The 23,484-nt window shown below is 42.3% G+C and overlaps 1 protein-coding gene across 3 annotated transcripts in view; it reads right to left on the reverse strand.

Annotated features, from left to right (window-relative positions):
• Positions 1 to 23,484, reverse strand: part of LOC110836381 (ribonucleoprotein PTB-binding 1) — a 135,277-nt gene that overhangs the window by 40,574 nt on the left and 71,219 nt on the right. The window contains exon 3 of one of the 3 annotated variants that reach the window (XM_087355864.1): positions 16,964 to 16,994. The exons of the other annotated variants lie outside the window; for them this stretch is intronic. The gene's annotated coding sequence lies outside the window, so the exon portion shown is untranslated. The remainder of the gene's footprint in view (positions 1 to 16,963; positions 16,995 to 23,484) is intronic. 3 annotated transcript variants of the gene reach the window in all.

Below are 23,484 nucleotides of genomic sequence, written 5' to 3' on the forward strand. Positions count from 1 at the left end.
GTAACTAGTAATAATCCTGTAACTACACGCCATAAAATGTCTGCAGTTGAGGAAACATCCTCAAATAAACAAAGAAACTCACAGGTGAAGAGTTCTCTTCCTTAACCCTTTGAAGCCGAAGATCGTCTGAATATTATTTATGAATTCAGTCCGTACCGCGAAGAAAACACTTCACCTCACCATTACGAAAATCAGCTGGTTAACCCTTTGAAGCCGAAGCTCGTCTTCATAATATTTACGAATCCAGACCGTACCGCGAAGAAAACACTTCACTTAACCATTAGAAGTCGAATCAGGCGGTACCACATAAGATTTAACAAAAGAACATCCCGGTCGAAGCCTTAAACATTTACTGGATACAGAAAACATTATGGAGATTTTAAATGTATCATCCACACGAGAAAATAAAACACTGGGCAGGTGGGAAACATAGATTATTTCAAAATTCTGTTGATAAACCCCAATGAAAGAGACGGCTTGTGATAACATAGACGGAGTGGAGAACATTAAAATGGATCGCAGATAAATCGATGTAAAGTTCTGGACTGGACTAGACTGTACAGAAAATGCTCGCAACAGGGCCCACAGCGTGTTTCTGCAATGACAATGATGAATATCAGGGTTCTGTAGGGGCAACAAATACATCTGTCTGCTAAGTAAATATCGATCGATGAAGGAAAACTGTATCGGCGTTTGTGGGAACATTTCTGCTGGAACGGGAACTTTTAAAATACAGACTCAAAGCTTATTTTACGAACAAAACATTCTACACAGAACTTACAAGCGTTCCAGTTCATGACCGCTTAGTGACAACTGTTTAACAATTACAGTGTGTAGAATTTGAAGTCTTCGCGGCAGTGAGTCCGAAGGTAGAATCTACCAGACTACACGGCGCAACAACCCAGAAGACAGCCGTCTTCTAATTAGAGGATGCGTGGTTTTAGGGGTGTGGCCATCTTACTGTCGTCCATTACACCGTACTTGAATAAAACGTTAACAGAATACTTTTCGAAAGTATGTAACCGCAGAAAGCTTGAAAGAACCATTTCACAACGTCGCTCCAGTCACAAAAACCCACATGACGTCAGTGCTGGGATTGTTACTGACGGTAAGCATGATTTACAAGCGTCAGGTGGCCTGAAATTTCATAAAATATTGAACTGCTACAAAGATTACACGGTGATTCACAAGTTCTTTTTTCATTGTGCGGATGCATTTTAAATGTCCTACTTATGTTAACCCTCGGGCAATATAATCGGGAACACGCTTGGCGTGTCTGCACGAGTCAGGCGGTTCAAATCTTCCTGACTGAACTGTTCTGAGGCCTTCCACACGTTCCCTGGCTAATACTTGGGGAGTATCTTGAAAAGTAAAGTCAGTCATTCTCCAGTTGCTGACATGGAACCAAAACAATTTCGTGCTGTTTAAATATTTACCACCATACGAAACTTGAAGAGAGCGAAAGTGTGCGTCTATCTCAATGGTTCTGTAGACTGTCATATCGGCTTTGTAAATAAAAGTGGGAAAGTGGATAACCCTACAAGGGCGATATGTTCGCATCATTTCGTACGATTCTTGGTTCATTTAACTACACACCTTTAATTTCATAATTTATGTTGAGATGTTTCGTGGACTAGAAAATAAGAGGGCATTTCACAGTATTTTCCTACAGGATCTTGAAAAAAACAACATAAAATACCCCACGACAGTCGATTTCCAGGACGAGATTTGAATCGAAAGTTTCCTGGATATGAAACTCGACCACGACGTCCACTCTCGTTGCAGACGTGTAACTTTAAAATGGCTGTCGTCAGGGACGTTTCGCCGTGCAGTCTGAGCAGTGATGACGGACGCAGTAAGCATATCTGAAACGTCGGTGTATTTCTACCAAACTACACGGCGCATCAACCCAGAAGGCAGCCATCCTCTAGCACAGTGGTATTCAACCTGGGGTACGCGAAGACATCTTAGGGGGTACATGAAATTTAAAAAAAATATTGTTTAATGATAAACACTGAATAATCAGTAATGTAATGTATTTAATTTGTTTTTGATGTAGATTATATACTATGTATAACTTGAATTATACACCAACAACTTTCGGGGTACAAAGTTTAAGAGAAATTATATCTGGGGGTATGCGAACAAAAAAGGTTGAATACCACTGCTCTAGCAGTTTGGACGCTAGACCAGAGGTTCTCAAAGTGGGGGGGGGGGCCCCCCCCGCGAATATGAAAAACTTTTTTTAACGAAATATGGAGAAACATTTTTAATATCATTCGCTTGGTTGAGGCATTTCAGCAGTGGCAGCCATCAAGACAAAGTATCGTTCTACGATGAACCTCGAAAAACGACCTCAGAGCGGCCATTTCAAAATTCCAACCTCGGTATGATAAGTTATGTTCACAGACGCAACCACATCCATCCCACTAATCCAGGTATGAAGCGTATATTTTATTACAGTTTTTTAAATTAAATGCATTGAATAATATATACTAAATTATAAAAAAATGTATACGCATAGCTAAAGTTTATGTCAAATCTGTTTGCTTGCATTTGTTCTGGAAATTTATGAAATGTTTTAAGGGGGGCGCAAGGTATAAAAGTTTGGGAACCTCTGCGCTAGACGAAAGACTGAAATAGATTACATGCAGATTATATTTCTTCTGCAAGTTTTCCTTTTCTCCTGTTAAAAGAACTTATTTCACAGCGCAGAACTATTGCAGTATCCAATCCTGTGACTTATATAGCGCCGGATTGGTGACAAATGTCATCCAAGCCCGAGGCTGAAACAGCAATCCTAGGTCCATTAAGTGCAGTGCTCGCTCCAACTGCACAATTTCCGTAGATACAATTCTTTATCCACCAGTTCAGACCCTCGCTCTGTCTACACCGCCTATTACACACCTGCGAGCTAGAGAAAATGAACTGTGCAGTGTCTTGCAGTTAAATCACGCCGAACAGGACTCATCTCTTTTAACAATAAACTATTCTGTAAGGTTCTTAGTTCCTACACGAAATGAATTTTATTTAAAGTTACCGATATTCTGTGCGCTGACATGGCGTAGACTTGCACGTGGTTTCAAACGTTCCTAAGAAAGAAGAATTTGATGTTTACAAGACGGTGAGTCTGGGTTGCAGCGACGCATAGCCTAGTAGTAGTTTACCAACGTTTCAGAGGTCCCTGCTGCCTTCATGATGGAGATAGAGAAGACAAATATCTTCGTGCCAGGGAAAAGTCCTTTCTCCGAAAAAGTAAAAATAAAGTTTCTGCCTGCTTAATCGCAGAAAATAGTTATGAGACTTCCTACAGGCTCTATGAAGTAGGCCTATAAGAGTGTCACGAAACGTGAGTGGTCAGAAATTGTAATTTGTAGGCGATGTAAAAGTGATTGTACTTTGGGGGGGGGGGGGGGAGAGAGTTTCGAATGGTTGCCCTACTGGCTGGACGACCGGGGTTCGATTCCCGACGGGGGCAGAGGATTTTTCTTCTAGCCTCTGGGCCCCACCCAGCCTCCTCTACAATGGGTACCGGGGTCCTTTCCCGGGGGTAAAGCCGGCCGGGGCGTGATGCTGACCACTCACCCCCATCTAGTGCCGAGGTCAAGGAAGAGAGGAGCTATACCTCCACTCCCCCCCAAGCGCCTACATGACGTATAGTGGGACAAACTTTACGTTACTTTGCCCTTAAAGCATTGCTGTTAAAGCGGGAGTGAGGGGAGGATAAGTTCAGTAAATATGGTCTTCTACCATCGACACGAAAGACATACTCCGCAATTTTCCTTCGTTCGTGGTAGATAAAAGACTTGCATGACTTATTCCGTCAGTAAGTGCTCTCTTAATCACACGAACAAACTCAAAACTGTTGAAGCAAAGTCTCGTACAGTTTCAATTAAGTACAGAGAAGTCTGTTGAAGCGGTACCAAACACAAATATCGAGAGCCTTACAAGCAAACCTAACTCGATGTTTGTCGCGGTTTTCCTTAGTCTCTCCAAGAAATGGCCTCCTACAAAATAAGCGCAATATTGTCCACATTCACTCCTAATTTGGCGCTGTAAATGCTAATGGGTTGAAACAGCGTCGTTGCATAGCTGATTAATAAGCAGTGAGCACTGTGTAATGCTACTGCAACTAGAAACACACAACCACCACTGAAATCAAAAGGTCAATGACGACAGTACCAGTAACCCTTTCAGTAAAGAACACTTAAAGCAGCTGTGAGGTTATCACGCTGGTTTTATCGATTACATTCTGCGTTAACGACGGCCCTAATCATGCACAGTTTAATTAAAATGTAGTAAAAGTGAAATTGATGTTAACCAAGAGACAGCTGTGTTAATAAACAATTCCTGTCGCGCGAATAATCAGATAGAGTCCCCCTGAAAAGTGCAAGCAGGCTGCGTGTTCTAACACAGATAGTGAGATGCACCGAGATAACATTTGTATCTGTGGGAACTTCGTTTGACTTTTGAGCACACGAGTAGATTTTCAAGTGCCAGCGCTACACGAGAAATGAGCGCCAAAGACGTTGAAGAAATAGTTTAAAAGCGAACCACTGACGCCGTCTAGAAATTTGAAACTGTATGTACCAATTGCCCTAACATCCAGTTAACTATGCTTTTAGCTTAGTGTTTTTTTTGTTTTGTTTCGTATGATTCTCATAATAAAGACATTAATAATAAAACTAAAACAAAGAGGCTTGCAAACTGCAATTTGGGTGCCAATTTAGCATTTTCCATACGACTGAAAACAACCCCGCAAACCTTTATTGCACTGGCTGGTCGCAGGACCTTCCAGCCAGAAACCCAACATTTAAATACGAGCCCTGAGGGGAGTCCCCATCTGTGCTGTTCCTTCATGTCAGTCCGCATATACATGGCTTGACATCCAACACCATCTTATACATAAAAACCCAGTTCTTACCGCAAAGAAAACACGTGTTTCGATTAAAATAAGAAATTAATAAATGCAGTTTAGGGCAATAACCGCTATTTATTTATTATGAGATCGTACAAAACATAATAAATTAGGTGGTGCATATTATTAACATTGTGTTTTATAGGTTTAAAATTAGTCGGAAGTTCTTTGCGAAACTTCGTGTTATGTCCCCACAGATCTGGAATTAAACAAGCCCATATGAAACTACAAAATCAATTACCCATCCTCTGGGAATTAAAACCCTGGACAGCGTAGCTCGGGTTGTCAGCGGCCGTGTGAAATGTGTTGCACCACTGCACGCCGGGTTCTGTAGTCGATGACCGGTGCATTTAGATGAGTAGGAACACCTGCGGCTTCGCAAAAGGTCGCCACAACTCAACATCCGAACACACAATTCAGCTCTGAAGCATGAAGTAACGGCAAACACGTCTCCCTCACTTGTTCGTGGCAGATGTCAGTCCGATGTCCGGTCAGAACAAGGACGCGTGTCCACCAGGTACTGTTGCGAAGAACAAATGAAGGAGGATGGCGTGGGCGGCGCACGAAGTGACGGATGAGAAATACGTACATTTACGATGGAAAACGTTTGTCTCGAAGACAACCACTCTTTTCCAACGAAGGTGACAGATACAAAATCGCACTAATATAAACTGAGTTATGACTTCACACACATTTATTGCTCTGACACGACTTTAAAATTTCATATCATAACGCGATACGTGACACATAACTTACTAATGATACACGTTGCATCAAGCAGTTCACCGGCTCGCATCGCTCCGAAATACAAAACGCACGTGACCCCTAGCCGACAATAAACGCTTTAATTCCCTCCGAACGTCTTTATATCGACCGGGGGCATCCCGCGTCTGCACAGCATCACAAAAGTGTTCCGTACTCATCACCACACTAATTAAATTCGTAGTTCAGAAGATACGAGGTTCTCACCGCGATGGAAATGAGTGTTCTTCCGGGTTGTGGCGCCATGTAGACTCGCCGTCTTGGACAGAGATCTTCAGGCTAGTCCACACGACGTCACAACCCAGAATAATGATATCGTAGTAATTCAAAAGGCCGGAATACGATTCTCGGGAATGGGATACAATATCCTGAAGTTTCCTTCAGTTTATCCAACAAATATCAGGATAAATGCAAAGAGAAAAAAGCCAGACAGCTTCCTTTCGTACCATCTCCAACCCATTATTCAAAATTATAATATTTGATACTACACACAGTTTCAGGAATTGAAAGAGCATAATCGAATCTTCAAGAAAATTAAGTAGAGTGGAACGTGTTTCTTTCGAAAGGAAGCAATATGGCTACGAAGCGAAAATCACAAGTAATTCTGTCGATATAAATGGAATCCTATCTTTACTAGAAGGGTCCTGTCCGGTCTGTTTTCAATGCGAGGCCTGAGACACGAAGTAAGTAGCTTTTCATAAGGCAATGACCCTGTCCGATGTTAGTCCGACCAGAGAACGACTGCAAAAAGGGACTAAACTCCATTACGTAATCTCTCGTATCCGATTTCATCAATGGAAATGCCGTTCGAACCCGGGACCTCCCAAATACGAATGAGTGGAAAACCACTCGTCCACGCCATGTTTGATATTGGCAAGAAAGATATAAAGATTATTATTCGACGACGCAAACTTTAACAACGTCACGTAACAGACGGCAGTGCTGTCATGAACAGGCCTAGTGATTTCTTTGCCTGGACTGACCAACAAAAATAATAAGACAATGAATTCTTCTCGGGCTGCCAGCCGTGTAGGCGGTTTAATGACGAAAACACCAACGTTTCGAGAAGCACATTCGTCCTCGTCCTCAGGGACAACTTCAGTACCCTGAGGACAAAAATGATTCTCGAAACGTTGGTGGTTTCTCCATTAAACCACCTACATGGCTGGTAGCCCGAGAAGAATTCATTACACTTAGTCGTCGTGGAAAATTCAGATCATACAAAACTAATAAAACTTTGGGGCCACCGAGCCTGTCAGGCAGTAATCGAACCACGGTTCCTCCAAAGACGAAGCGCAAACTCCCGAAGAAAATCCCAGGTGAAGGCTAACCTCAAAGTTGCGTGTTCATTTCGAAACATACTAATATTTATGAGATGGTAAAGTTGCGTCATATTGTGATATAATAAATATATATTAAATCTTGTCCGTCTAATCACAATAAATTCTTATTAAATATTAAAATATTACAATAATTAACATTTTAAAATATTTAAAATATATCAAATGATGTTCTTTATCGAAATATTCGATTTACATTAGACCATCATTTTTCACGACATGTTTCAGTTCCTAAACGAACTATCTTCAGGTGTATATAATTATATAAAGATTCAAATCAATAATAACTTAAATACAATTTCTATATATTATTTTAGCGTAGATTTTTATCAGATGTTTATCAGATATCAAACGATGTTATTTTGCAATTTTATTCCATTTTAATAACATACTCGATGTTGTTCTGTACATGTACATCATGCTCAATATGACTTTAGTGTATAATATATATATACTAATATATAAAATATATATATATATATATACTAATATTTGTTGGATGGTTAAAGAACAAATGGGAAATGACGTGAATGACATGATAACACAAATCTTCAAAAGGCAGGGTAAACTGTAATGCGGTGGTGATTCTTATATTTGGATAACATAGCACATTTTGTAATATGGGATGGCATTAATTATTTTGCCTGTGGAAGGTCACACTAGATGATAAACATCTGTTTCATCCTGTATACAGAATCTTTGTTAAACTGAAACAAATTAACTGACACAGACCCACATACATGCAAAGCGGTAATATTTATGTTCTATCTATAGGATTGCGCATACTGCTGGGAAAAGAAACCACGCCATCTGCATGTTAACAGATTCACTAAGCAGATAGAGCGAAAACGCACGCCTCGTTCACCTGGCACTACAAGGGGAAAAAAGTCTGACATAACATATAGTACATAAATCAATTACGTTTGCAGTATCGAGATTTTAATTACGCAGCTCTAGGCTCTAATTTTGCGCGCACAAACCAAAAGCCAGGCTTTTGCATGACGGGAAAGTTCGGCCTACTCACTCAGTGGCTACCGGAGGCTCACTCCTCAGGAGTACAGCGGAAGAAGCTAGAAGCTGCCCATTCACCGAGCCAGGTGCAAAGGTTAAGAATGAACGGAGCCATGTCTCCACACACTACGTGCGTGGAGCCAACAACTCCTCAGAAGTCCCACTGAACGGGAACAAGTCCGCTGTTGATGCACTCAAAAAAGTGCAATGGTGTGTTATTTTTAGTCTGACCGATCGCTACTCCAAGAAACGCTGAGGCCAAGAGATGAGGAGATACGCTTTTCATCAAAACAAAACAAGAAAAAACTACCCAGCCTCTTTCTTAATGTCCGGTTGTTGGCTTCAACCCAAAAATTGTATGAGGTTATAAACGTCAGAATAAATAAATGCAGAAAATACGATTCTCTGTTCTTCCTGAAAGCACGCTGAGCGGCGACAGGCCGTAGACCGGTTATTACTACGGGCCCCAGGCGTCTTTGAAGCCGTGCTGCATTTAAACGAGGGAAACAGACGAACCTTTGCGTTTCGAGGTTCCCAGGCGGTGCCTACTCGTCTTCTCGTAAAAGTACACTGAACAGAGGGTAATGCGTCCTAAAATGGAGAAGTCAGAGGGGTGGAGCGATGAGAGAAGTTTTACAGGGCCATACAAATTTTGATATTAACCTTGGAAGGGAAACATTCAACGCTGTCATGGGGAGCTACTTCAGGACGAAATTTTGATAATATTGGGAGGGCTGAATGCAAAACGGAATGTGTGTACCAACACAGCATTTGATCTACGACCGGGGAAAACCACGGAAAACCTTGACAGCGCTGGCCTTCAGGATTTCTACCCAGCAGTCCGGCACATGTGCGAGCCCCAACGTAGTCCCCACCAATGATGATGCTTTATTTTGAGACCGGTGATGTATCTAGAAAGCAGTTAAAATTCAGTTCTGGCGTCAAGGAATATACTCCACCATTACGAACATAAGTTGTTTGATGTTGTTTAAAAAAATAATCACTGTTTATTCTGAGAGTTATACGAAGCCCCTAAATACAAAGTGAGGGCAATGTGCAGCGTCACTGATGTCAAAGTGGGTATACTTGTAGGCCCAGCCACCACCGGGCTTCGGAAGGCTAGAAGCGGTAGATTGGTAAGACTCAGTGTATTCCTAAAGACTGCACGGAGTAGTAGCTAGTTTATTGTTTTAGAGCTACGCTGTACTTGAAAATGGGAAATGTTTCACGACTTCCTAAACATTTAACCATGTTTATAAATGGAATATAACAACAAATTATTCACTGGATGTTCAGGAAACTGCGAATACCAACAGAAATTAAAACACAAATATTTGGCTTCGTTGATTACTACCGATATTGCGGATTCTCGTACGACCATTTCAACAATCCCGTTTCAATATTCCACATCTCTGGAGTGATGTGAAACAATACAGTCCTATTACAACGTTAACATAACACGTTTACACTTAATGCGGTGGGCTATAAACACCGCCATTGTCAATACGTTATCACGAGCAACCAGCAACCGCTAAAACAATACGTTTTAATTCACATCCAATGTCACAAGAGCACGTTCGTAGCATCGAAACACGAGAATGTGGTAACGATCCTGAATTTCAATTCAAGCTATGCCGAACCCTTGCGTCTGCAGACTCGTGGACTTTGAAGTGCCCCAAACTGTGTTCAACGTGGCCCTGAAGTTCAGCAAATTTCATTAGTTACCAGCCTAATACCAACATTGTACAGTGCAATAAGGCTAAGTATATTAGCGAAGTTCCAGGGCGAGTTGCTCTGATGATGGAGGCAGCAGGTACCTCCGAAACGTCGGTAAACTTCTACCAGTAGCACGGCGCAACAACCCAGAAGTCAGTCATCTTCTTCTCGCATTCCATAGACTATTTAAACACAACAGTTGTTTATTTTACATCGATGTATCAGCTGCGTCTACTAAGATATTGTAGAGTTACTTTAGATAATTTATAGAAAGGGGTGAGGAAGCTGCTGTAGACTATTTTAAATACATTACACCAGGATTTTATAAGAAGAAACATAAAAATGCCTCGGTCTCTCGCATCAACCGCAACGTCGAGGAAGATCCTGATAACGAAAGGATCATCTAACGTCCATATGAAATAGGAAATATTTTTCTATCACCGAGTGCACGGACCTCAGCTTCCGCTGAGGAACACCGGATGCGGAATATTGCATTTCAGCATCCGGTTTACTATAAACTGACAGAACATGTTTGCATTCTCTCTGGAAATCTCGTGTTTAACATTTAGGGTTGTGGTGTAATCTTGGAGATGGTAACCGACGTTTCCTGTTGGCCGGCTCCAAATGGCCAGTAGACCTTGCTTGTGTCATCCCACTTTTCATTTCTACCCACCGAAACGTCGGAAATCACCCACAACATTATACGGTGTTACAGCAAAGAAGGCCACAACGCTCGTTTTGAATCTGTTGGACGAGGAAGGGCTTAGATCTTCTATGAAGCAATGCGAAAGTCCCGCAGCGAAACGCAAAATACGTAATTGAAAAAGCATTACACAGTGCGCCAACTTCAATTTCGTCTTCTTGCGTTTACGTTCAACTTCAGAAGTAGCCAACGCTGTTTCTTAAAGACACGATATTTAGTTAACTTACTGCGTCTGAGAATTTCAGAAGAATGTTAAAAGAAAACTTTTCTCTGTAAGATTTGAGGTCTTCACGGCGGTGATGATGGTCGACTCCTCCGAAACACTGATATCTACCAACAAGTCCACACGGCGTTAAAACCCGGAACAACATCACCAGTGGGTAACTGTGATTGGCTGCAGATGTCATCGGTTAACAGATGTAACAGACTCCAATTTTCATGGAAATAATGACGCGGAAAACCGAATTCATATAGTCTGAAATATCTAGTTAGACGGAAATTTATTACAGGCGAAAACACAGCTACATGAGCCTAAATACAGGTTTAATCCTAGCAAAACCACTTCAATGGACTTCAATATAAAAGTCCAATTTAATTTGTTTGTTTACATTTGACACTTAAACATCAAATTCATACTGACGCATATGGGACGCGGTTTAGAACATCAAAACAACAAACTAACACCATAAAGCCATGCATATGCAAAATAAATATTATTTTACATTCATTTGCAACCGAAAGCAACTTTCCTCGTCCATAAATTCCCGTATTAAGCACGATCTGTGCATTGAAACACGTGATTCACTGCATGTGTGTGTGTGTGTGTGTGGGGTGGGGGCTTCATTTACTCCGAGACCATCCCAGCACCGGTCAGAGATGAAGCCCCAACCTTAGGATGATAAGTGCCACTGCATATCTCGTGGGGTGATAACAGATGGCAAACGCAAGAACTCCGAAAAAACCAGCTCCAGTGCCACTTCGTCCCTGAAGTCACCCGCGACTGAACCCGAATTTCTGGAGTTGAATAAACAATTATTATTTATTTCCGTAAAGAGCATTACGGAGATGCGTTGAGATTACTTTGAGGCAAGAACAGAATGTTAAATAATATTTAAAGGAGCTTGGGGCTTCAAAGGAATACTATCATGAGTTAACAGGCAGTGTTCTGTCAATGCCTGCGGTAGCATCGCATCTTTGCGTGTTTTGATTACAGACACTTCCCTTCTGACTGTCAATTGACCGCGAGAATCCATTTCCCATTCTGACCGCACAAGAAACTAATCCACAGTGTTCTGCCGCCTAAAAACGGATTTTATCAGCCACGATAGAAAAGGAAATGAGCGAAATCGATTAAAAAAATCGATACTAAACATCTAGCAAGGCAGACGAAACCGCCGGAAACAAATGAAAACAAAAGCAGCTCAGTTCCTGGCGACTAAGAAGACGCAAAACCGAATTCATTGCACATGAGAATTTCTCAGCCTTTGTTCTGAGGTTTCTTAAACTGCTAGAGTAACCTCGAAGATTTTATTCAGACGATTAATGAAACAGCAACTAGCAAATTCGCGATACAGACGGCTTACTGTAGGAAAAAGGCGCAGGTCAGCCTATACAGGAGAAATCTCAACATGCAGTTCTGATTGAGATACTTACTAAAATATCCCCATCGGAAGGAAAGTTACAAAAGATTTACCTTCATGCTGTGAAACTTGGAAACTTACTGGCTCCATCCACTGTCTTGGACGTCTTGACCCTTTTGCGGTACAGTGGTAACTATATGTACCACGTGCTTTAGCATTTGGTAATTCTGAATTTTACCTGCAGATGTTATTTAAGAGTTCCGTGTGATTTCTGAAAATAAACAGCGATTTATTTAACCTAAACAGCATTAAGAAGACGATGTTTTTAATGGAGAAGTGGCATGTCTTCTTTGCGGTACGAACTGTTTCCTTAACCCTTTGAAGCCGAAGATCGTCTGAATATTATTTATGAATTCAGTCCGTACCGCGAAGAAAACACTACACCTCACCATTACGAAAATCAGCTGGTTAACCCTTTGAAGACGAAGCTCGTCTTCATAATATTTACGAATCCAGACCGTACCGCGAAGAAAACACTTCACTTAACCACTAGAAGTCGAATCAGGCGGTACCACATAAGATTTAACATCCCGGTCAAAGCCTTAAACAATATTTGCTCTAACGGGTTCAAACGCGACGTTTCAGAATTGTTCCAACATCTGTTTCCAGGCACGGAGGAATTTAATCCGAAGTGTCCATTTGAATGAGCAAATCCGAATCGCTGGGCCACACGGCCCCATCGAACATAATCTGTCGCTGTTCTCGAATCCGTTGTGTAGACGCGGGAGCCATACAAGTTTCGTTTTATTTCCGCGTTAAAAAAAAGTAACGCGTACAGTACGCGTTCCCCGCTACGATTCAAAGAAAGCAATCAAGGTACATAGTTCTGGCACACCTCCGCCTCTCGATTCACAATCGATTCTATCGCATCGTAACGGTTACTTCGCATTCTGCAAGTAAGAAACTTGAATACCAAACTCCACTGCTACCAGCATCTTTACAACAAACCTGCCAAAGACAGTGCAAAGCCTGGACGCAGCCATTTCCCTCTAATTAAATACATCGATCAGGTTTGCACAGCGGTTTAGAGTCTGTTTCGTCTTCGGAGATCCACAACGCAAATGCAGCTCGGAGATAGATTAGGTATCCTCGATTCGATAGGATCCTTCGAATAAAATGGCATTAAGGCTTTGACCGGGATGTTCTTTTGTTAAATCTTATGTGGTACCGCCTGATTCGACTTCTAATGGTTAAGTGAAGTGTTTTCTTCGCGGTACGGTCTGGATTCGTAAATAATATTCAGACGAGCTTCGGCTTCAAAGGGTTAACCAGCTGATTTTCGTAATGGTGAGGTGTAGTGTTTTCTTCGCGGTACGGTCTGGATTCGTAAATAATATTCAGACGATCTTCGGCTTCAAAGGGTTAACAGGAATTTGAAATAGACCAACGAAAACTTAACAGAACTCGTCAGACCTCTTCTATTACGAAATTCAGCAACACGTAAATTGCTGGACAGTACCTACGTCTGAAGACATCACAAGAAATGCTACGCATACAACTGCCAATTCAATGTTAATAATCATCTTAACATGAGACGTCACGTAACCAACGCAGCTGAAAAATTGTTCGGACGAGATAGCGCCGTGAGAACCTCGAAATCTCACTTAACCTAACCAAATCGACCTTCCACTGTTTCAGTGCCAACCTCTGCAGACTAATTTTTGCTCACGCTTTCCTCGATCCGCCCGCAAAACTTTTAAGTCGTCGGCGTACGTGCCGACAACACCAATCACCGTCTGTGGTACAGACACCAGAATCCTGCTGCTTCGAAAAATAATCGCCTGTGACGAGAATCGCACGAAACCTGCTAATAAACTGTGTGGGGAAAAATTCAAGAGTTTGCTGATTGTTAGAATATATGGTACACATAATTACCACCGGGCTTTAAAGGGGGTTAACAGCGGGACACTGATATTGAAAATACAAACGAAATCAGAACATCTGTTATCAAGCTCAGATTATTTCTACTGTCCTCTTATCACTGTATGCAAATATACGGTTTGGTGACTCTTCTGACGCTTGTAATCTGTGAGATTACCGACTGTAGGTTAACCGTACTGTATGTGCGCAATTACCCCTAGGCCACGTGCACGCCTCGGCTCGTCTAATTCGATACTGTGGCGCGTCGACTGACGAGCAGTGAATTCAATTACAGTCCGCGTTGCAAATCCTCCAGCCGAGTTTCTTCGACAGTTCATCGCGCAACATACGGTAGCAGCCACGGATTCAGCCATCCGCTGGACAGGCACCCGATGGAAAAGTTTTCCACAATTCTGTAGCGCCGTGCGATCTGTTAAAAGTAAACGTTTCGAAGGCTCTTAGTACCTTCTTCATCAGGGCGATCCAACTCCCCAGAAGACGGCCAACTACGCGTTAATGTTTGTTTGTCGATTTATATAATAATACTGTGTCAAATGCTTCGGTTATTTAGTGTCGAATTAGACATGGCAGAATGCTTCTGATGACAATAAGGTAACAGAAAAAATTGCTGAGACATATTTGACGAAAGCCGACAATAAAATGTCATTCTTCCGTAAAAGCCACTAGTTTTCACACACGTCATACCATCAGCGCTACTCCACGACACTAAAAATGAATTAGAAACAAATGAGGGAAGCCCCGCGCTGTTTATATCTCCACCTCCTACAGTGCTGCCAACATTTTACCTTCGGACATATTACTTGCTGATATCGATACGTGTGAATAACGAACCGGATCACACAGACTGTTTTCATGTACCAATTCAAACACTATTAGCACTCCCCACCTTTTACGACCACTTCCTGTTACTACGCCAACACGCCATAAACTCGCCCTGCACTACGATACGCTTTTATTACTTCGACGACACGAGGCACGACAAAGTTTTATTCTACGCCGTGACGTAGCGGCGCCAGTTGGCAGACGCCATCTTAGCTGGGCAAAGTCTTCCAAATTTCCGAAATATCGGGGTGTAAGAAAACCCAGGGTACCCGATACGTCGAACGGTGTTCCGTACCAAATGTCGTTCTTGAGCGCAAGCTCGATATTGAGGCCAATAAGAACACGGGAGGTAGCGGGTAAGATTGTGTTTTAATGTTTCCTATTTTAACATAGCATATGGCAAGACGTGGTGCCACGGTGGTCTAGCGGTTAGAACGCTGGCCTTGTAATCCTGGGGTCTCGGGTTCGATTCCCGGCGGTGCCCGAATTTATAACTTGTGTTGGGCAAGGCCGTGGTCTAGGCAACACGGAGTTTTCCTCCGTGGCATCCCAACAATTACTCCATTCACACACAGAAGAAGGCAATGGCAAACCACTTCTGGATCATCTGCCAAGAACGTATATGAACAGGTCCCAGTCCGAGAAAAGGATGGAAGGATCCTGTTCATATGGACCTGTCGTCAGACAGAACACTAAATAAATAAATGGCAAGACACCATGACTCTCACAACAGCATGGGAGCAAACGAAACTTCGATCTGCTACTCTCGACAATTAATTCATCTATTAATCTTATTTAACGCCTGCGAAAGTAGTCATAAGGAAGAGCTAAAGATAGTGAGAACAAGAGACACACGGAGCACTCGCCCTTACAGGTGAGCGACAGGGCGCGGTGACTTCGCTGACTCGTGTTACTTCCGACAGACACCTGCAGTAAGCAACCTTCACTGATAGTAACACAGCTTCGCGGTTAATGTAGCAGGGCTTAGTTTTCCATTAGCTGAATCTTCGGAAACAGGAAAGGAATACGGCGAAAAGGAGGAAGGGTGCATAGACCTAACGAAAAAAGGTGCTGAGACACGGAAAGTAATCATTCCCGTTGAATGTCAACGGGCTTTTACACCAATTGCTGCGTATTTATTCATACACTTTCCAACATTCGCCTGAAGCGAATGCTTGTCACAGTGCGCCTTTTGCGTGTTAGCAGACGGACTAATATATTTCCCTGCTTTTCAGAGACAGAGGGACTCAGACGGAAGAATTTAAACGGGCGGCATTGCCATGGAAGTTGCTCATGCTCAACGGAGAATGAGCGAGAAAAGATAAATAATCAGCGTGGGATAATCAGTAACCGGGAACTAAGTAACTCTCTCAAATCGACATTCCAACTGTATTAATTCCTTCCGGAGACGAGCTTCCTGGCTTTATAAAATTTAATCAAGGCGTGTATTGCCTTACAAAACGGATTCCTTATATACAGCACGGAAGCGGATTTCAGCCGAAATGTTTCTCCTGCTAACAGCATCTTTGAAGCATCAAAACGACCAAGCCCATGCACTAAAGAACAAAGGAGTGTCTTGTGAAATATAATATATAAGACTATTACACACAAAGCGCGGAGAAGGTGTTTGCATTTATAACAAGCTGACATTTGTTTTTCATAAGATCTAGTATAGAAAAATCTTTAATCGTCTTGCATTTGAACGAAGTCTGCCACACAATTTCGTCATTTTTCATGAAGAAACAGCTGGTTTCTTCATCCCAAATCTACAACGCGTAATAATCTTGCAGGGTCTCCTTTTAATATGAATATAGCTTTGGAGTTTGGAAAGCTATTGAACTCCCTATACAATTAGGCTGTGATCTGGGTTTAGTTCCCGAAACGACATGCGGAAAACTCGTCTTTTAGTCATGGAATAAAGTAACATGTACGTCGTGTCTGAATCAGAATGGCCCAAGGCTGCGCGTAAAGACACCTTTGTACATGAACAAGGCCATCTCCTTCCTAAATTAAGAGCAAGACAAGGGCAGTCCGTATTATCCTCGGGAAGAAAATGTTAAATTACATGCTGACGCGAAACATGGAAAAATTATGTCAAATATTCTAAAGTTGACGTAAAACAGCCAACTGAACCCTAACAAATACATTACTACTTGAAAATTCTACTTACAAAGTGAAGTGTTGTTGAGCTGCAAGCTTACCTGAAACAGAACAAGCAACATGATTCAGTCAACGCAAATAAGCAAAGGATTTTGTATAATTACGTTTACCCTGCACTTAAAACAAAAATAAATCAGCGGTGTTTCTCTGAAAGATGAAAGTCTTTCATCCGTGCAATGCATCAAACTAATGTCCAGTCCCAAAGATGGAGGCAGTATGTCCCTCCGAAACGCTGAAGTCTACGTGCAAGTCGACACGGCGTCACGACCCAGAACAATAGCACCGACGTCTTCAGCACCTGCAATTCGTGTTTCTGGAGAAGGCATCAGCTTCTACCGGACAACCTTGGGTGTCACTTTCACCCGCCAGCGCCGAGATCAACACCCATGTCCTTTACCTTCGCTGAAATGCTTCGGCTTACGTAATGTCATTATGCACACACCAAGATCAAGGTGAGGCGAAAGCTGCAGTTCGCTGACTTCCACCTGCTTCCAGTAGCTCCAGAACAAAGGCTACGATGATTTACTCTGTGAAGAACGGCAGACAACTTCGCGTGAAGCCTTTAAGCAATTTAAAATATTTTTGAAAAGAGTCCTTTTAGTTTGCATATCAGATGTATCTGCACCTCAATTATCTCTGGAATTTGTCTTGCTCTCGGACAACGCTAGGTTGGATCTCTTTTGGGGTTTGAAACCCACTTATAAGCACAGGACAGATTTTAGTGAAGTCCCGGCTCTTCCAAGCGAATGCTGCGATAGTACATCGCAACAGACCTCTATTGAAGATGGATGTTTTCTGGGTTGTTTACCGACGTTTCAGAGATCCTTGCTGCCTCAATCATCGGCAGGCCGCTATCGCTTCGTGCCTAGCAGCCCTACAGAGTCATCCCTCTGCCTTACAGGTGGCTGTCACGAGGACAGCTGGGCCGTGTTGTCAGCTGACTGCATGCAAACGTTTCGGAGTAAAAATTACCTTCAACTTCAGGCCTCCATCTTCATCCCTGAAGACAGAGGTGTATGTTCCTCCGAAACGTTAACAAATGTGTTTTTTTTAGCCACATCACGAAAAACAACGTCAGCATCAAAGTTAACGATGGTATTCACAGTCCCTTTCGACGATGAGGTCAAAGGTCTCTGTTGCAACTATCTGACGGAAGACGCTACAGATAGACAAAACCGGACGGACGAGTCCCGACGCTACAGCGGAAACAACTACAAATTACGGGGAAACTAAGACTGATGCTTTGCGTTCTGTTTCATAGACGCCTACAGTCACTTCGGCACGAAATTCCGGTACAATTTTAATGAAATTCGTACAAACAATAAACATTCCGAAAATATATTTTCGTTTCCAAAAACCTTCACGGACTTGCACTTCTCTGTTCACTAAGCCGCCTCTCCAGTTGATATAACGTCGTTAAACGATCTTCTAGCTACCCATCATCATTATCCTCACTTCCAGCAGGTGTCTCGTTCGAGACACCCATACTAAAAGTTCGTGGGGTCAACGTCTTCTCGTGTCCGGTAAAGCGAATGAGCCAGTGAGCACATGCATTAAGTGTCCAACGTTCCTTGGCATGATCGGCGACCCACATGGTTCCACGAAGCTCATGGCCCCGTGGCATGAATTGCACTTTTAAACCGCGTTACAACAATTTTCAATATCATGACCATAATCTCCAAACTTTCCCATTCCTCAGCCACGGTTTCGTCTTTCACCCTTAACACATCTATTATCTGACAAATGGGACTCACTATTTTCAGTGTCTGATACTGCAGTATTTCAACAGTTCCACAAAGGATAACCTATAGACATCTTACACATGTATCACGCATGAGTGGTTTAAGAAATGCTAAAACGGTAATGATCGGAAGAATAGATATAAATAAGCGTGGACGGGAAGATAATATTAAAATATATCTCAAGGAAATAGGGTAGAGAGAAGACAGAGAAATGTTTGACTATATGAGTGACTATCAGCGTCTCCGGACGGGCTATGCTCCACAGAGTTAGTATACTGTAAGCGACGATCACTATGGGAAAAATCATCAATCATTCTTCATTAAGCTTTCTTATGGTTTCACAAACGTATTCGTCACATAGTTTGCCATGGGCGTCCCACGGGCCATTCTTCACATACAACTCTCATTCCAATGTCTTATATATATCCGTGCGCATCGGCATTTCTGAAATGTACTACACTGCCAATGTGGTTTCGCCCCTTTCAACCTGCTGACCGTTTCGTGAAGACATATTCTGTTGATAAATACCAAAAGGTGAGTTAATAAATCACCAGAGTACTGAGGCGAAACAATTTTCAGTGCCATGTATCCAAGCGAATTCCCAAACAGCAAACGATCACGTCGCACTCAGTATCATATACGAACTATAAGGTTAACAAATGTCCACCATGCAGAAGCGAGAAGCAAAAGTGTGTGAATCCATCGTCATCCTACGACTTCTTAACTTAACATTACTTCCTGTACTCGACGTGAATCTTCTTGCCCGTAAAATCTCTGCCCTTGCTGAGCTCCAAGGCGAATTTCATCCCAAAATTCTCCCCACTGAATCGTGTCCCAGTCTCTTTAAATTCAGCACACATTCCTGCAAATTATTCTCCAAAGATCTATTACGACTCCTGATAATATACTTGTTATCGCTGACTCATCTGTCAATAATATCGATCACCTTTGCATCCTTAAAATGTCGGGTTTTCTTTTTCTCAAATCCGCCTGAGCACAGGCTGACCAGTTCTCGTGGTTTTATTTTACTACAACATGCTTATGCTAGGATACAGCCTTCAAAACGGCCACAATATATTCCCATCGTCTTCGAATCCAGGATCAATTTTAATATTATCTTCTCAAGTAAACATGGTTCTTTTTCTAATTAAATTCTCAAGGCAAAATTTAACTGCGAGTCCCGATCTCTGGTCATCTCCTCCTGCAGTCGGTCGTGCAACTGACAAGATGAGCTAGTTAACCCCGAAGTCGTAGATCTCACACCCCACACGCTACGGTGAAGCTGAGAGACGTGAATAATTGGGCGACCAACCCGTCCGGTCCCTCACAGTCACGACGGTAGGGCGTTGGCCTCTGACCCTGAGTCAGAGAGAGTCCTGCCCCATCACTCGCTATTCCCAGCAACGGACATCTCGCCCTGCTTATGAGGAAAATCCTTTTGCGAATGCTGCGGTTGGTTCCTTCGTCTTCCTGGGTAAATTTCTCCCTGGCGATTACTTTGTGCGCTGTGAATTAGTGTTCGACAACCTTGTTTCAAGCATTTCCAAATTTTAATTTCTGCCTACTCGCTAATGAGCGAACTCTGAAGTTGGAGGTGACGCATTACACCGAAACGCGGGTAACCACCTACAAAACCAATACAGACGACCATAAATCACATTTTCAACGCAGTGAAACCTTCAAATGTCACAGTTCCAACACCGGTCTGCCGGGGGGGGGGGGGGGGGGGGGGGGGCTGAGAAGAATACCCTGTCAGGATATCCGGTGTATGGAACAAGATTCGAACACGTCACCCCCTGAATACAAATCGGAGGCCACGATGTCTGGCTTGCACGTGACGCGGAAGATGTGCACGTTCGGCCGGCGCCATAACAGAATATTCCTCTCATTTGCATCAGAATGCGTCGTTATGAAGACTTCCTTTCTCTTCGACACCCGAACCGGTTTTAAAGCAAACAATAACATAACGGAAAACAGTATAACCATTCTAATTCCTGCGTTCTGTCTGTTGTCCAACTATTCGGCTGTATGCCTACATATGCAACGGTGTCCCTCCCTGCCCACCCCACAAATCCACCTGCCATGTATGTATTTATCTATGTGTGAGCGCGCGTCAGTCTGTCAACCGGCGATACCGTCTTCCTATTCACGTTTCTCTACTAAATCAAACTACCACTCTCTTTATCTACCAGTCCTCCCATTAGCTAAATGCACACTAATGTACCATGCCATCCCCCTGGTCACAATACCGAAGAGCACTCTGTCCACAACAAACCCCATACCGCAGCCAGCACCACAATTTCTTATACTATCGCAGACATTTCGAAAAGTGTCCGAACCTGTACACCCCGCTCTGAATGCGACAGAATCAACATCGGTATGTTAGGATTCGCACTTTATTTCAAAACATATGTAACACACATTAAACCGTTTAAATTATAAATAATTAAAATATAATGCCTTATGTGGGTGCAAATATTTTCTAGTGGTTGGCTCTTTTTTGAGATTGTAATGAAATAACTTTACTTAGTTACTTAGTAGAGCCACGGTGGTCTAGCGGTTAGAACGCTGGCCTTGTAATCCTGGGGTCTCGGGTTCGATTCCCGGCGGCGCCCGAATTTATAACTTGTGTTGGGTAAGGCCGTGGTCTAGGCAACACGGAGTTTTCCTCCGGGGGCTTCCCCGGTTTCTCCGTGGCATCCCATTCACACACAGAAGAAGGCAATGGCAAACCACTTCTGGATCATCTGCCAAGAACGTATATGAACAGGTCCCAGTCCGAGAAAAGGACGGAAGGATCCTGTTCATATGTACCTGTCGTCAGACAGAACACTAAATAATAATAATAATAGTTACTTAGTAAATTAACAAGCACCCGACTGGATACAGCTCAAAAATTCGTGGGCCTGTACCCACACTTTTATGGCGTGGTGTTTACGCAATTCCATAATTTCGCGTAATGAAGGCATAAATATTCATTCAGACACCGCGGCTGGCTTCGTTCGTCCTGAAACAAAAGCTCTTACGAGATGTGTTTCGTATGTTAATGTACAAAAGTGACTCACTGGCCGTTTCTACCGCTGAGCTACCCTTTCGGGTTAGTTCTGAGCACGACGGGATTACAAACACACGACGCGCCCACGCCGTACAGAGGCTACACCTCTGACTTTGTGCATTGGAATTCGAGGAACGCAGAACAAGCTCTCAACCTCAACGAGAAAAACACGTTTCATTTTTTCCTAAATGGCCCACGTAACACGCACAAAACGCACAGAATATCAAATTTTTCATGCAATATGTCTATCAATTTTAGTAAAATCCCGCATTGTGACGTCTCATGAAAATTTGGTCACCGGTTCTCGAGTTCGTCCACACGCTCAGACGAGGCAAAGTATTTCTGCGACACTTTTACAGGATGTCTTAAGACGCGATCATTAGCCGGTTCACGCCCAAACAATTCACTTTCTTAACAACCGGTTCAATACACTCTGAGACTCGGGCATGCAGACGCAGAAACACGCCGTTTTACCGGCACTCAACATCTACTACAAACGACAGCTTATTACTTCGAGGAAGTTGTTACTGATCCAACACAACACAAATGAATGGATTTGACTTCCTGTAGACGATAGTTTTCTGACTAGATGTCTTCATCACTTCCACATCCATTTTAATGCCGGCGTCTGTTGTTTATACAAGCACTGACAATAAAGAGCCCTCTAGAGTGGCAGGTTAATATACTCACTCGTCGTAACTCTCTGGCAATCACCCCTAGCATCCATTTTAATTACGTCACATCTCCTGTGCAAACGCCATGTTACGAGCCTCTCTTGCTGCATTCGACGAGCGTTTTCGGATAGAAATCTGAGAACACTCTGTTTCAAACAGCTGATGGCTTCGGGTGGCTTGCCACGAAGTGTGTGTCCACAGACCAGGATGCCGACTGATGCCAATTAGGGTTTGTCGGTTTTTAAAAACCGGGTTTTTTTTGGATAAATTTGTAAAATTCGAAAACCGGTTTTATATACTAGAATTAATAAGTAAACATTAATTAATTAATTAATAAAGTTAACATTTTGACTTGGAATCAATCAAATCCGAAGACAATGAAGGCCGAATTTTCAGTATTTGAGGCAAAAAATAAAAGAACAAAGAATTTAAATTTATTATTTGATGCCCTGAAAACGATAAAACCAAGTTCAGTAGCCAGTGAGAGAGTATTTTCTATTTCAGGCATTTTTGTATCTAGAATAAGAACAAGTTTAAATAATCGTTCAGCGGACATTTAATGTTTTTTGAAAACATATTTCCTGAAGAAAAATACTAAATGAAATAAAAATTTATAATTTATATTTTGTACGGATCTTAGTTATTTTAGTTTTTTATTTGGTTTTGTATGTAGTATATTTTATTTTTGTTCTATTTTTGTAGTTCCATAAATATTATGTAAACTGAAATTTTTTAAAATAAGTATAAATATTTTTTACTATTTTAATTATTTTTTTGTAAAAATTCGAAAACCGGTTCAACCTTTTTTATTTTTATTTTTTTATATATACTAGAATTCGAAAACCGGTTTTTTCAAAAGTCGGTTTTTGTATAAACCCTAATGCCAATCAAATGGACCGAAAGTCGCAGTCGAGACATTAGGACTCCGCTGAGATGCTGCAATACGCGTATAGGTTAAAGTTCAGTGACGCGCACACACGCTGTCCACAAATCAGAAGAAGATTTTAAAACAACAACTTATGTATGACTCCCGTGACCACACGCGAAAAAACTTTGATGT

Source organism: Zootermopsis nevadensis, unplaced genomic scaffold (assembly GCF_977971745.1).
Source record: "Zootermopsis nevadensis isolate Lab colony 2312 unplaced genomic scaffold, Znev_1.0 Znev_ptg000025l, whole genome shotgun sequence".
Lineage (NCBI taxonomy): Eukaryota > Metazoa > Arthropoda > Insecta > Blattodea > Termopsidae > Zootermopsis > Zootermopsis nevadensis.